Genomic DNA, 14,751 nt, shown 5'->3' with positions numbered 1-14,751 from the left:
AATAAATGAATATATGACTACAAAGGCCATTCAGTTACCACAATCATATCTCAACACTGAAATAGCTCACTGAATGCAAAATTAATGTTTCTCCAAAGCTCTGCCAGAAACCTGTATTCAACTGTAATCTTAAGTGAATAGAGAACAACTGATATACCCTTAAAACTGGTTCTTCAGGGGTTCTTTTGTAAAGCCATTGGTTATATATAGAACAGAGGCTCCAGACGAATCATGCTTTATGATGCGCAACCGTATTAACCCCTAAATGGCCAGGGCCCCCCGGGAGGCCCACAGTTGTATTACACACTTCTATAGCCTAAGAATAGATCAACCAGTTTGCATTGAAGGCCCTGAAGTTACTGAATAATGAGTCTTGGTATGTAATAAGCTTGGGATTTTAAAGCGTTAAACATTACAGAACATTTTTAAAAAATGTAAAAGTGTTAAAATAAACATATTTTACATGTGGAAAAATTGACCAATTGTAACATTTGTGTTGGTGGCTTGTGTTTTTGAATGTAGATAAGAGGAATTGCTTAGAAGAGTCATGTTTGCAGTATTTTCCGTGAGAAGAACTTCAGCTTCCTTTGGGATTAATATAATTTCTATATATCTATTTCTCTGTCTGGCATAATAAATGAATATACAAGTACATTTGGACATAAAAACCTCTTCAGGCTTGTCCAGTATCTGATTAGAATCTGGGGTACTCATATTCAGTTAAAGAGGTCTGACCACTCTTTTGAAATTCAGTGATCATCCCTAGAAAAAGGTGTTTTGGTCAGATTGCTCTCATAAGTCAATAACTATCTATTGCAACAAGAGCAAAACTCATTAAGCACCTCTGTGTCATATTTGCTAATGTTGTTACCTGTTGTGCTGGACTAAATAAAGCCATTTTTTCTTGAGGTCTTCTGTGTTTCTTTTTTTAGTCAAAACATGCTCTCAGAAGTGTATAGCTATGCATAATGTACTATAAAAGTGTTAAAATAAACATATTTTACATGTGCAAAAATTTACACAGACTGCACTAACAAAGCAATATAACCAAACCTGCCAAGTCTGAAAACACCCCAAGAGTGTAAAAATAAACATATGAATGAATGAATGAGGATCATTACCTGTTTTAACAGTTATTTTAGTTGTCGGTTGCTTTTGATGCAAGGAATTGAGTGTAAAAGAGGGTGTAGTTTTTGCAGTAGGCAGGGCTGAACTTGAGTGTTGAAGCGGGGAGGTGAGTGGAAGAATGGTGTTTGTGCTATTGTCTGTGACTAGAAGAAGCATAATAAATGAATATATGACTACAAAGGCTATTCAGTTACCACAATCATATCTCAACACTGAAATAGCTCACTGAATGCAAAATTAATGTTTCTCCAAAGCTCTTCCAGAAACCTGTATTCAACTGTAATCTTAAGTGAATAGAGAACAACTGATATACCCTTAAAACTGGTTCTTCAGGGGTTCTTTTGTAAAGCCAATGGTTATATATAGAACAGAGGCTCCAGACGAATCATGCCTTATGATGCGCAACCGTATTAACCCCTAAATGGCCAGGGCCCCCCGGTAGGCCCACAGTTGTATTACACACTTCTATAGCCTAAGAATAGATCAACCAGTTTGCATTGAAGGCCCTGAAGTTACTGAATAATGAGTCTTGGTATGTAATAAGCTTGGGATTTTAAAGGGTTAAACATTACAGAACATTTTTTAAAAATGTAAAAGTGTTAAAATAAACATATTTTACATGTGGAAAAATTGACCAATTGTAACATTTGTGTTGGTGACTTGTGTTTTTGAGTGTAGATAAGAGGAATTGCTTAGAAGAGTCATGTTTGCACTATTTTCAGCTTCAGCTTCCTTTGGGATTAATATAATTTCTATTTTAAGGATTCACACAGCCCCGCGTTTGGTCGGCTTCAGTGGTTCCATTTACTCACAACAGCTGCCCCACCATTCATCTATTATATGGAGAAACTGATTTTTGTTTTTCTAGAGTAAAGTAAATCATAACGTGTTCTAAACCTCATTGATTTATTTACGCGAAACAAATGGAGATATGTATGCACTTAGAGTGGGTTGAGACACAATTCCATTCAATTTTTCGCCAAACTGTTCCTTTATTAACAATAATATCTGGATCATAGTCAATAAATTTGCTGGAACAAAAATGTTTTGAATTTTAAGCTCTTTTAAACTTCAGCCATTGCTGGTGGCTGACTTGGATCTGCTATATTCGGATTCAGATCAAGAGGTCTGGTCACTTTTCTTATCCTAAGGAAAGTTTTCAGTTTATATAATATGAATTCAGAGCTCATGAAGAGATCATAAAACACATCCATGTGTCAAAACATCTTCAGAAACACTTGATGCATGTACCAAAGAAAGTATGTACAAAAGACACAACAGTTCATTGTGTGTGGTACATTTAGACATCTCTGATTCGTTTTGCTTTCATATTTCAAGCGAACCACACCACAGTTTGTTTAGAAGCTGTCTGAGCCCAATCTCCTCATGAGATCTTGATCTGCTTATCTGGTGTGCACCAGGGTTTGCATGGTTGTCATGGTACTGCAGTGTTCTCACTTGTTTTAACAGACTGCACTAACTAAGCAATATAACCAAACCTGCCAAGTCTGAAAACACCCCAAGAGTGTAAAAATAAACATATGAATGAATGAATGAGGATCATTACCTGTTTTAACAGTTATTTTAGTTGTCGGTTGCTTTTGATGCAAGGAATTGAGTGTAAAAGAGGGTGTAGTTTTTGCAGTAGGCAGGGCTGAACTTGAGTGTTGAAGCGTGGAGGTGAGTGGAAGAATGGTGTTTGTGCTATTGTCTGTGACTAGAAGAAGCATAATAAATGAATATATGACTACAAAGGCCATTCAGTTACCACAATCATATCTCAACACTGAAATAGCTCACTGAATGCAAAATTAATGTTTCTCCAAAGCTCTTCCAGAAACCTGTATTCAACTGTAATCTTAAGTGAATAGAGAACAACTGATATACCCTTAAAACTGGTTCTTCAGGGGTTCTTTTGTAAAGCCAATGGTTATATATAGAACAGAGGCTCCAGACGAATCATGCCTTAGGATGCACAACTGTATTAACCCCTAAATGGCCAGGGCCCCCCGGGAGGCCCACAGTTGTATTACACACTTCTATAGCCTAAGAATAGATCAACCAGTTTGCATTGAAGGCCCTGAAGTTACTGAATAATGAGTCTTGGTATGTAATAAGCTTGGGATTTTAAAGGGTTAAACATTACAGAACATTTTTAAAAAATTTTAAAGTGTTAAAATAAACATATTTTACATGTGGAAAAATTGACCAATTGTAACATTTGTGTTGGTGGCTTGTGTTTTTGAATGTAGATAAGAGGAATTGCTTAGAAGAGTCATGTTTGCAGTATTTTCTGTGAGAAGAACTTCAGCTTCCTTTGGGATTAATATAATTTCTATATATCTATTTCTCTGTCTGGCATAATAAATGAATATACAAGTACAATTGGACATAAAAACCTCTTCAGGCTTGTCCAGTATCTGATTAGAATCTGGGGTACTCATATTCAGTTAAAGAGGTCTGACCACTCTTTTGAAATTCAGTGATCATCCCTAGAAAAAGGTGTTTTGGTCAGATTGCCCTCATAAATCAATAACTATCTATTGCAACAAAACTCTTATGCTGTATGTATTAAGCAACTCTGTGTCATATTTGCTGGTGTTGTTACCTGTTGTGCTGGACTTTGGTGCAGTGCGTGAGGGTGAGGCTGTTGCCTCGATGGACACAGTGCTTGCAGAGCCAGAGGTGTTTGTGACTGTCAGCAATTTCAATAGTAAATGCAGTTTACCAAATTTACCAGCTGTGACTTTTTCTATATACATAAATAATGTTTTGGGTTAGTGCTGATGTTAGTTAATGTACGCAGGAAATTGTATTTTTTTTTTTTCTTTACAAGTATCTGATTTAGGCCCCAGGGTAGGTCTACTCAGTTTCAGTTCAAGAGGTCATTTTAATTCTGTTAGCATCCCTAGAAAAGTTTTTTTCTTGAAGTTTTTGTCTTTTTTTGTCAGGACATACCCTCAGATGTTTATAGCTAAGCACAATGCACTTATTTCTCATACTTAAAGGGCTCAGATAAAAACACTTTGTCACTGTCTAAAGAAAACTAATACCTCCAAAATGGCAACTTCATAAGAGAAGGCAAAAGCGCTATTTACTTTCAGTGTAAGATAAGGTAAAGAGATGTTAGTGCAAGCAACTCGGGAGCATTTCTATTGGTCCAATCATCATAAAACTTTCACACAATGTACAAGACAGCTGTAGTGCTCAAATGATGCAGAAAAATGGAGATCCTTGTTTTTTGGCCAGCAATGATATTTTACATGTGGAAACTTTACCAAATGTTCTTTATTTTGGTTGGTTGTGTATTTGAGAGTTGATGTGCAGAGTTGCTTAGAAGAACTTAGATGTTTGCACTGTTTTCTGTGAGAATAACTTAATTCTCTAAGTTTTTTTGGGATTAATAAAGTTTTTACCTATCTATTTCTCTATCTTGCATAATAAATGAATATATTATTATAACTGGACATAAAACTCTTCCGCCTTGTCCAGTATCTCATTAGAATCTGGGGTACTTGGATTCAGTTCAGGAGGTCTGATCACTCCTTTGTAATTCAGTGATCATCCCTAGGAAAAGGTGTTTTTGGTCAGATTGCCCTCATAAATCGATAATCTATTAAAAGAGCTCTGTGTCATATTTGCTGGTATTGTTACCTGTTGTGTCAGACTCAGGTGCAGTGCGTGAGGGTGAGGCTGCTGTCTTGATGGACTCAGTGCTTGCAGGGTCAGAGGTGTTTGGGTCTGTCAAAAATTCCAAAAGGACATGAAGTGCAATGCAGATTTACCAGCTATGACATTTTCTATAGACATGTATAGTTTTTTAAGTTAACTGATATTAGTTAATGTATGCAGGAAATTGCACATAACTCTAACACCATCCTTAGAAAAGTCATACTAAAATGCTTAACATAAACATATTTTACATGTGGAAAACTTTGCCAATTGTAATTGTTTTATTTTGGTTGGTCGCATATTTCAGTGTTTAAGCTGGGAGTTGTGTAGAAGAGTCATGTTTTCACTCTTTTCTGTAAGAACTTAATTCTTCATCTTCCTTAGGGATTAATGCAGTTCTGTCTATCTCTTAGAATCTGGGGTATTCATTTTCAGTTCAAGAGGTCTGACCACTCTGTTGTAATTTAGTGATCATACCTAGAAAAAAGATGTTTTTTTGGTCAGATTGCTCTCATAAGTCAATAACTATCTATTGCAACAAGAGCAAAACTCATTAAGCACCTCTGTGTCATATTTGCTAATGTTGTTACCTGTTGTGCTGGACTAAATAAAGCCATTTTTTCTTGAGGTCTTCTGTGTTTCTTTTTTTAGTCAAAACATGCTCTCAGAAGTGTATAGCTATGCATAATGTACTATAAAAGTGTTAAAATAAACATATTTTACATGTGCAAAAATTTACACAGACTGCACTAACAAAGCAATATAACCAAACCTGCCAAGTCTGAAAACACCCCAAGAGTGTAAAAATAAACATATGAATGAATGAATGAGGATCATTACCTGTTTTAACAGTTATTTTAGTTGTCGGTTGCTTTTGATGCAAGGAATTGAGTGTAAAAGAGGGTGTAGTTTTTGCAGTAGGCAGGGCTGAACTTGAGTGTTGAAGCGGGGAGGTGAGTGGGAGAATGGTGTTTGTGCTATTGTCTGTGACTAGAAGAAGCATAATAAATGAATATATGACTACAAAGGCCATTCAGTTACCACAATCATATCTCAACACTGAAATAGCTCACTGAATGCAAAATTAATGTTTCTCCAAAGCTCTTCCAGAAACCTGTATTCAACTGTAATCTTAAGTGAACAGAGAACAACTGATATACCCTTAAAACTGGTTCTTCAGGGGTTCTTTTGTAAAGCCAATGGTTATATATAGAACAGAGGCTCCAGACGAATCATGCCTTATGATGCGCAACCGTATTAACCCCTAAATGGCCAGGGCCCCCTGTAGGCCCACAGTTGTATTACACACTTCTATAGCCTAAGAATAGATCAACCAGTTTGCATTGAAGGCCCTGAAGTTACTGAATAATGAGTCTTGGTATGTAATAAGCTTGGGATTTTAAAGGGTTAAACATTACAGAACATTTTTAAAAAATTTTAAAGTGTTAAAATAAACATATTTTACATGTGGAAAAATTGACCAATTGTAACATTTGTGTTGGTGGCTTGTGTTTTTGAATGTAGATAAGAGGAATTGCTTAGAAGAGTCATGTTTGCAGTATTTTCCGTGAGAAGAACTTCAGCTTCCTTTGGGATTAATATAATTTCTATATATCTATTTCTCTGTCTGGCATAATAAATGAATATACAAGTACATTTGGACATAAAAACCTCTTCAGGCTTGTCCAGTATCTGATTAGAATCTGGGGTACTCATATTCAGTTAAAGAGGTCTGACCACTCTTTTGAAATTCAGTGATCATCCCTAGAAAAAGGTGTTTTGGTCAGATTGCCCTCATAAATCAATAACTATCTATTGCAACAAGAGCAAAACTCATTAAGCACCTCTGTGTCATATTTGCTAATGTTGTTACCTGTTGTGCTGGACTAAATAAAGCCATTTTTTCTTGAGGTCTTCTGTGTTTCTTTTTTTAGTCAAAACATGCTCTCAGAAGTGTATAGCTATGCATAATGTACTATAAAAGTGTTAAAATAAACATATTTTACATGTGCAAAAATTTACACAGACTGCACTAACAAAGCAATATAACCAAACCTGCCAAGTCTGAAAACACCCCAAGAGTGTAAAAATAAACATATGAATGAATGAATGAGGATCATTACCTGTTTTAACAGTTATTTTAGTTGTCGGTTGCTTTTGATGCAAGGAATTGAGTGTAAAAGAGGGTGTAGTTTTTGCAGTAGGCAGGGCTGAACTTGAGTGTTGAAGCGGGGAGGTGAGTGGAAGAATGGTGTTTGTGCTATTGTCTGTGACTAGAAGAAGCATAATAAATGAATATATGACTACAAAGGCCATTCAGTTACCACAATCATATCTCAACACTGAAATAGCTCACTGAATGCAAAATTAATGTTTCTCCAAAGCTCTTCCAGAAACCTGTATTCAACTGTAATCTTAAGTGAATAGAGAACAACTGATATACCCTTAAAACTGGTTCTTCAGGGGTTCTTTTGTAAAGCCATTGGTTATATATAGAACAGAGGCTCCAGACGAATCATGCCTTATGATGCACAACTGTATTAACCCCTAAATGGCCAGGGCCAACCAGTAGGCCCACAGTTGTATTACACACTTCTATAGCCTAAGAATAGATCAACCAGTTTGCACTGAAGGCCCTGAAGTTACTGAATAATGAGTCTTGGTATGTAATAAGCTTGGGATTTTAAAGGGTTGAACATTACAGAACATTTTAAAAAAATTTTAAAGTGTTAAACATATTTTACATGTGGAAAAATTGTAACATTTGTGTTGGTGGCTTGTGTTTTTGAATGTAGATAAGAGGAATTGCTTAAAAGAGTCATGTTTGCACTATTTTCTGTGAGAAGAACTACAGCTTCCTTTGGGATTAATATAATTTCTATATATCTATTTCTCTGTCTGGCATAATAAATGAATATACAAGTACAATTGGACATAAAAACCTCTTCAGGCTTGTCCAGTATCTGATTAGTATCTGATTTAGGCCCCAGGGTAGGTCTACTCAGTTTCAGTTCAAGAGGTCATTTTAATTCTGTTAGCATCCCTAGAAAAGTTTTTTTCTTGAAGTTTTTGTCTTTTTTTGTCAGGACATACCCTCAGATGTTTATAGCTAAGCACAATGCATTTATTTCTCATACTTAAAGGGCTCAGATAAAAACACTTTGTCACTGTCTAAAGAAAACTAATACCTCCAAAATGGCAACTTCATAAGAGAAGGCAAAAGCGCTATTTACTTTCAGTGTAAGATAAGGTAAAGAGATGTTAGTGCAAGCAACTCTGGAGCATTTCTATTGGTCCAATCATCATAAAACTTTCACACAATGTACAAGACAGCTGTAGTGCTCAAATGATGCAGAAAAATGGAGATCCTTGTTTTTTGGCCAGCAATGATATTTTACATGTGGAAACTTTACCAAATGTTCTTTATTTTGGTTGGTTGTGTATTTGAGAGTTGATGTGCAAAGTTGCTTAGAAGAACTTAGATGTTTGCACTGTTTTCTGTGAGAATAACTTAATTCTCTAAGTTTTTTTGGGATTAATAAAGTTTTTACCTATCTATTTCTCTATCTTGCATAATAAATGAATATATTATTATAACTGGACATAAAACTCTTCCGCCTTGTCCAGTATCTCATTAGAATCTGGGGTACTTGGATTCAGTTCAGGAGGTCTGATCCCTCCTTTGTAATTCAGTGATCATCCCTAGGAAAAGGTGTTTTTGGTCAGATTGCCCTCATAAATCGATAATCTATTAAAAGAGCTCTGTGTCATATTTGCTGGTATTGTTACCTGTTGTGTCAGACTCAGGTGCAGTGCGTGAGGGTGAGGCTGCTGTCTTGATGGACTCAGTGCTTGCAGGGTCAGAGGTGTTTGGGTCTGTCAAAAATTCCAAAAGGACATGAAGTGCAATGCAGATTTACCAGCTATGACATTTTCTATAGACATGTATAGTTTTTTAAGTTAACTGATATTAGTTAATGTATGCAGGAAATTGCACATAACTCTAACACCATCCTTAGAAAAGTCATACTAAAATGCTTAACATAAACATATTTTACATGTGGAAAACTTTGCCAATTGTAATTGTTTTATTTTGGTTGGTCGCATATTTCAGTGTTTAAGCTGGGAGTTGTGTAGAAGAGTCATGTTTTCACTCTTTTCTGTAAGAACTTAATTCTTCATCTTCCTTAGGGATTAATGCAGTTCTGTCTATCTCTTAGAATCTGGGGTATTCATTTTCAGTTCAAGAGGTCTGATCACTCTGTTGTAATTTAGTGATCATACCTAGAAAAAAGATGTTTTTTTGGTCAGATTGCTCTCATAAGTCAATAACTATCTATTGCAACAAGAGCAAAACTCATTAAGCACCTCTGTGTCATATTTGCTAATGTTGTTACCTGTTGTGCTGGACTAAATAAAGCCATTTTTTCTTGAGGTCTTCTGTGTTTCTTTTTTTAGTCAAAACATGCTCTCAGAAGTGTATAGCTATGCATAATGTACTATAAAAGTGTTAAAATAAACATATTTTACATGTGCAAAAATTTACACAGACTGCACTAACAAAGCAATATAACCAAACCTGCCAAGTCTGAAAACACCCCAAGAGTGTAAAAATAAACATATGAATGAATGAATGAGGATCATTACCTGTTTTAACAGTTATTTTAGTTGTCGGTTGCTTTTGATGCAAGGAATTGAGTGTAAAAGAGGGTGTAGTTTTTGCAGTAGGCAGGGCTGAACTTGAGTGTTGAAGCGGGGAGGTGAGTGGAAGAATGGTGTTTGTGCTATTGTCTGTGACTAGAAGAAGCATAATAAATGAATATATGACTACAAAGGCCATTCAGTTACCACAATCATATCTCAACACTGAAATAGCTCACTGAATGCAAAATTAATGTTTCTCCAAAGCTCTTCCAGAAACCTGTATTCAACTGTAATCTTAAGTGAATAGAGAACAACTGATATACCCTTAAAACTGGTTCTTCAGGGGTTCTTTTGTAAAGCCAATGGTTATATATAGAACAGAGGCTCCAGACGAATCATGCCTTATGATGCGCAACCGTATTAACCCCTAAATGGCCAGGGCCCCCTGTAGGCCCACAGTTGTATTACACACTTCTATAGCCTAAGAATAGATCAACCAGTTTGCATTGAAGGCCCTGAAGTTACTGAATAATGAGTCTTGGTATGTAATAAGCTTGGGATTTTAAAGGGTTAAACATTACAGAACATTTTTAAAAAATTTTAAAGTGTTAAAATAAACATATTTTACATGTGGAAAAATTGACCAATTGTAACATTTGTGTTGGTGGCTTGTGTTTTTGAATGTAGATAAGAGGAATTGCTTAGAAGAGTCATGTTTGCAGTATTTTCTGTGAGAAGAACTTCAGCTTCCTTTGGGATTAATATAATTTCTATATATGTATTTCTCTGTCTGGCATAATAAATGAATATACAAGTACATTTGGACATAAAAACCTCTTCAGGCTTGTCCAGTATCTGATTAGAATCTGGGGTACTCATATTCAGTTAAAGAGGTCTGACCACTCTTTTGAAATTCAGTGATCATCCCTAGAAAAAGGTGTTTTGGTCAGATTGCCCTCATAAATCAATAACTATCTATTGCAACAAGAGCAAAACTCATTAAGCACCTCTGTGTCATATTTGCTAATGTTGTTACCTGTTGTGCTGGACTAAATAAAGCCATTTTTTCTTGAGGTCTTCTGTGTTTCTTTTTTTAGTCAAAACATGCTCTCAGAAGTGTATAGCTATGCATAATGTACTATAAAAGTGTTAAAATAAACATATTTTACATGTGCAAAAATTTACACAGACTGCACTAACAAAGCAATATAACCAAACCTGCCAAGTCTGAAAACACCCCAAGAGTGTAAAAATAAACATATGAATGAATGAATGAGGATCATTACCTGTTTTAACAGTTATTTTAGTTGTCGGTTGCTTTTGATGCAAGGAATTGAGTGTAAAAGAGGGTGTAGTTTTTGCAGTAGGCAGGGCTGAACTTGAGTGTTGAAGCGGGGAGGTGAGTGGAAGAATGGTGTTTGTGCTATTGTCTGTGACTAGAAGAAGCATAATAAATGAATATATGACTACAAAGGCCATTCAGTTACCACAATCATATCTCAACACTGAAATAGCTCACTGAATGCAAAATTAATGTTTCTCCAAAGCTCTTCCAGAAACCTGTATTCAACTGTAATCTTAAGTGAATAGAGAACAACTGATATACCCTTAAAACTGGTTCTTCAGGGGTTCTTTTGTAAAGCCATTGGTTATATATAGAACAGAGGCTCCAGACGAATCATGCCTTATGATGCACAACTGTATTAACCCCTAAATGGCCAGGGCCAACCAGTAGGCCCACAGTTGTATTACACACTTCTATAGCCTAAGAATAGATCAACCAGTTTGCACTGAAGGCCCTGAAGTTACTGAATAATGAGTCTTGGTATGTAATAAGCTTGGGATTTTAAAGGGTTGAACATTACAGAACATTTTAAAAAAATTTTAAAGTGTTAAACATATTTTACATGTGGAAAAATTGTAACATTTGTGTTGGTGGCTTGTGTTTTTGAATGTAGATAAGAGGAATTGCTTAAAAGAGTCATGTTTGCACTATTTTCTGTGAGAAGAACTTCAGCTTCCTTTGGGATTAATATAATTTCTATATATGTATTTCTCTGTCTGGCATAATAAATGAATATACAAGTACAATTGGACATAAAAACCTCTTCAGGCTTGTCCAGTATCTGATTAGAATCTGGGGTACTCATATTCAGTTAAAGAGGTCTGACCACTCTTTTGAAATTCAGTGATCATCCCTAGAAAAAGGTGTTTTTTGGTTAGACTGCCCTCATAAATCAATTACTATCTATTGCAACAAAACTCTTATGCTGTATGTATTAAGCAACTCTGTGTCATATGTGCTAATGTTGTTACCTGTTGTGCTGGACTTTGGTGCAGTGCGTGAGGGTGAGGCTGTTGCCTCGATGGACACAGTGCTTGCAGAGCCAGAGGTGTTTGTGACTGTCAGCAATTTCAATAGTAAATGCAGTTTACCAAATTTACCAGCTGTGACTTTTTCTATATACATAAATAATGTTTTGGGTTAGTGCTGATGTTAGTTAATGTACGCAGGAAATTGTATTTTTTTTTTTTCTTTACAAGTATCTGATTTAGGCCCCAGGGTAGGTCTACTCAGTTTCAGTTTTTTTGTCAGGACATACCCTCAGATGTTTATAGCTAAGCACAATGCACTTATTTCTCATACTTAAAGGGCTCAGATAAAAACACTTTGTCACTGTCTAAAGAAAACTAATACCTCCAAAATGGCAACTTCATAAGAGAAGGCAAAAGCGCTATTTACTTTCAGTGTAAGATAAGGTAAAGAGATGTTAGTGCAAGCAACTCGGGAGCATTTCTATTGGTCCAATCATCATAAAACTTTCACACAATGTACAAGACAGCTGTAGTGCTCAAATGATGCAGAAAAATGGAGATCCTTGTTTTTTGGCCAGCAATGATATTTTACATGTGGAAACTTTACCAAATGTTCTTTATTTTGGTTGGTTGTGTATTTGAGAGTTGATGTGCAGAGTTGCTTAGAAGAACTTAGATGTTTGCACTGTTTTCTGTGAGAATAACTTAATTCTCTAAGTTTTTTGGGATTAATAAAGTTTTTACCTATCTATTTCTCTATCTTGCATAATAAATGAATATATTATTATAACTTGACATAAAACTCTTCCGCCTTGTCCAGTATCTCATTAGAATCTGGGGTACTTGGATTCAGTTCAGGAGGTCTGATCACTCCTTTGTAATTCAGTGATCATCCCTAGGAAAAGGTGTTTTTGGTCAGATTGCCCTCATAAATCAATAATCTATTAAAAGAGCTCTGTGTCATATTTGCTGGTATTGTTACCTGTTGTGTCAGACTCAGGTGCAGTGCGTGAGGGTGAGGCTGCTGTCTTGATGGACTCAGTGCTTGCAGGGTCAGAGGTGTTTGGGTCTGTCAAAAATTCCAAAAGGACATGAAGTGCAATGCAGATTTACCAGCTATGACATTTTCTATAGACATGTATAGTTTTTTAAGTTAACTGATATTAGTTAATGTATGCAGGAAATTGCACATAACTCTAACACCATCCTTAGAAAAGTCATACTAAAATGCTTAACATAAACATATTTTACATGTGGAAAACTTTGCCAATTGTAATTGTTTTATTTTGGTTGGTCGCATATTTCAGTGTTTAAGCTGGGAGTTGTGTAGAAGAGTCATGTTTTCACTCTTTTCTGTAAGAACTTAATTCTTCATCTTCCTTAGGGATTAATGCAGTTCTGTCTATCTCTTAGAATCTGGGGTATTCATTTTCAGTTCAAGAGGTCTGATCACTCTGTTGTAATTTAGTGATCATACCTAGAAAAAAGATGTTTTTTTGGTCAGATTGCTCTCATAAGTCAATAACTATCTATTGCAACAAGAGCAAAACTCTTACGCTGTATGTATTAAGCAACTCTGTGTCATATTTGCTAATGTTGTTACCTGTTGTGCTGGACTAAATAAAGCCATTTTTTCTTGAGGTCTTCTGTGTTTCTTTTTTAGTCAAAACATGCTCTCAGAAGTGTATAGCTATGCATAATGTACTATAAAAGTGTTAAAATAAACATATTTTACATGTGCAAAAATTTACACAGACTGCACTAACAAAGCAATATAACCAAACCTGCCAAGTCTGAAAACACCCCAAGAGTGTAAAAATAAACATATGAATGAATGAATGAGGATCATTACCTGTTTTAACAGTTATTTTAGTTGTCGGTTGCTTTTGATGCAAGGAATTGAGTGTAAAAGAGGGTGTAGTTTTTGCAGTAGGCAGGGCTGAACTTGAGTGTTGAAGCGGGGAGGTGAGTGGAAGAATGGTGTTTGTGCTATTGTCTGTGACTAGAAGAAGCATAATAAATGAATATATGACTACAAAAGCCATTCAGTTACCACAATCATATCTCAACACTGAAATAGCTCACTGAATGCAAAATTAATGTTTCTCCAAAGCTCTTCCAGAAACCTGTATTCAACTGTAATCTTAAGTGAATAGAGAACAACTGATATACCCTTAAAACTGGTTCTTCAGGGGTTCTTTTGTAAAGCCAATGGTTATATATAGAACAGAGGCTCCAGACGAATCATGCCTTATGATGTGCAACTGTATTAACCCCTAAATGTAGGCCCACAGTTGTATTACAAATTTCTATATCCTAATAATAGCTCAGCCAGTTTGCACTGAAGGCCCTGAAGTTACTGAATAATGAGTCTTAGTATGTAATAAGCTTGGGATTTTAAAGGGTTAAACATTACAGAACGTTTTTAAAAATGTAAAAGTGTTAAAATAAACATATTTTACATGTGGAAAAATTGTAACATTTGTGTTGGTGGCTTGTGTTTTTGAGTGTAGATAAGAGGAATTGCTTAGAAGAGTCATGTTTGCACTATTTTCAGCTTCAGCTTCCTTTGGGATTAATATAATTTCTATTTTAAGGATTCACACAGCCCCGCATTTGGTCGGCTTCAGTGGTTCCATTTACTCACAATAGCTGCCCCACCATTCATCTATTATATGGAGAAACTAATTTTTGTTTTTCTAGACTAAAGTAAATCATAACGTGTTCTAAACCTCATTGATTTATTTACGCGAAACAAATGGAGATATGTATGCACTTAGAGTGGGTTGAGACACAATTCCATTCGATTCAGTGATCATCCCTAGAAAAAGGTGTTTTTGCTCAGATTGTCCTCATAAATCAATAGGTAATTCTGTCATATTTCCTAATGTTGTTCCCTGTTGTGCTGGGCTTGGGTGCAGTGCGTGAGGATGAAGTGCAATAAAAATGTATCATTTTTTGGGTTAGTGCTGATGTTAGCTAATGTACACA

At 35.7% G+C, this 14,751-nt stretch overlaps 1 protein-coding gene across 7 annotated transcripts in view; it reads right to left on the bottom strand.

Moving 5' to 3' along the window:
- Positions 1-14,751, bottom strand: part of ptprc (protein tyrosine phosphatase receptor type C) — a 49,873-nt gene that overhangs the window by 27,459 nt on the left and 7,663 nt on the right. The window lies entirely within an intron of this gene.

This window comes from Colossoma macropomum, unplaced genomic scaffold (assembly GCF_904425465.1).
Source record: "Colossoma macropomum unplaced genomic scaffold, Colossoma_macropomum, whole genome shotgun sequence".
Taxonomy (NCBI): Eukaryota; Metazoa; Chordata; class Actinopteri; order Characiformes; family Serrasalmidae; genus Colossoma; species Colossoma macropomum.
Note: the sequence above shows the minus strand (reverse complement) of the source record. Positions and strands in the feature narration are given on the sequence as shown.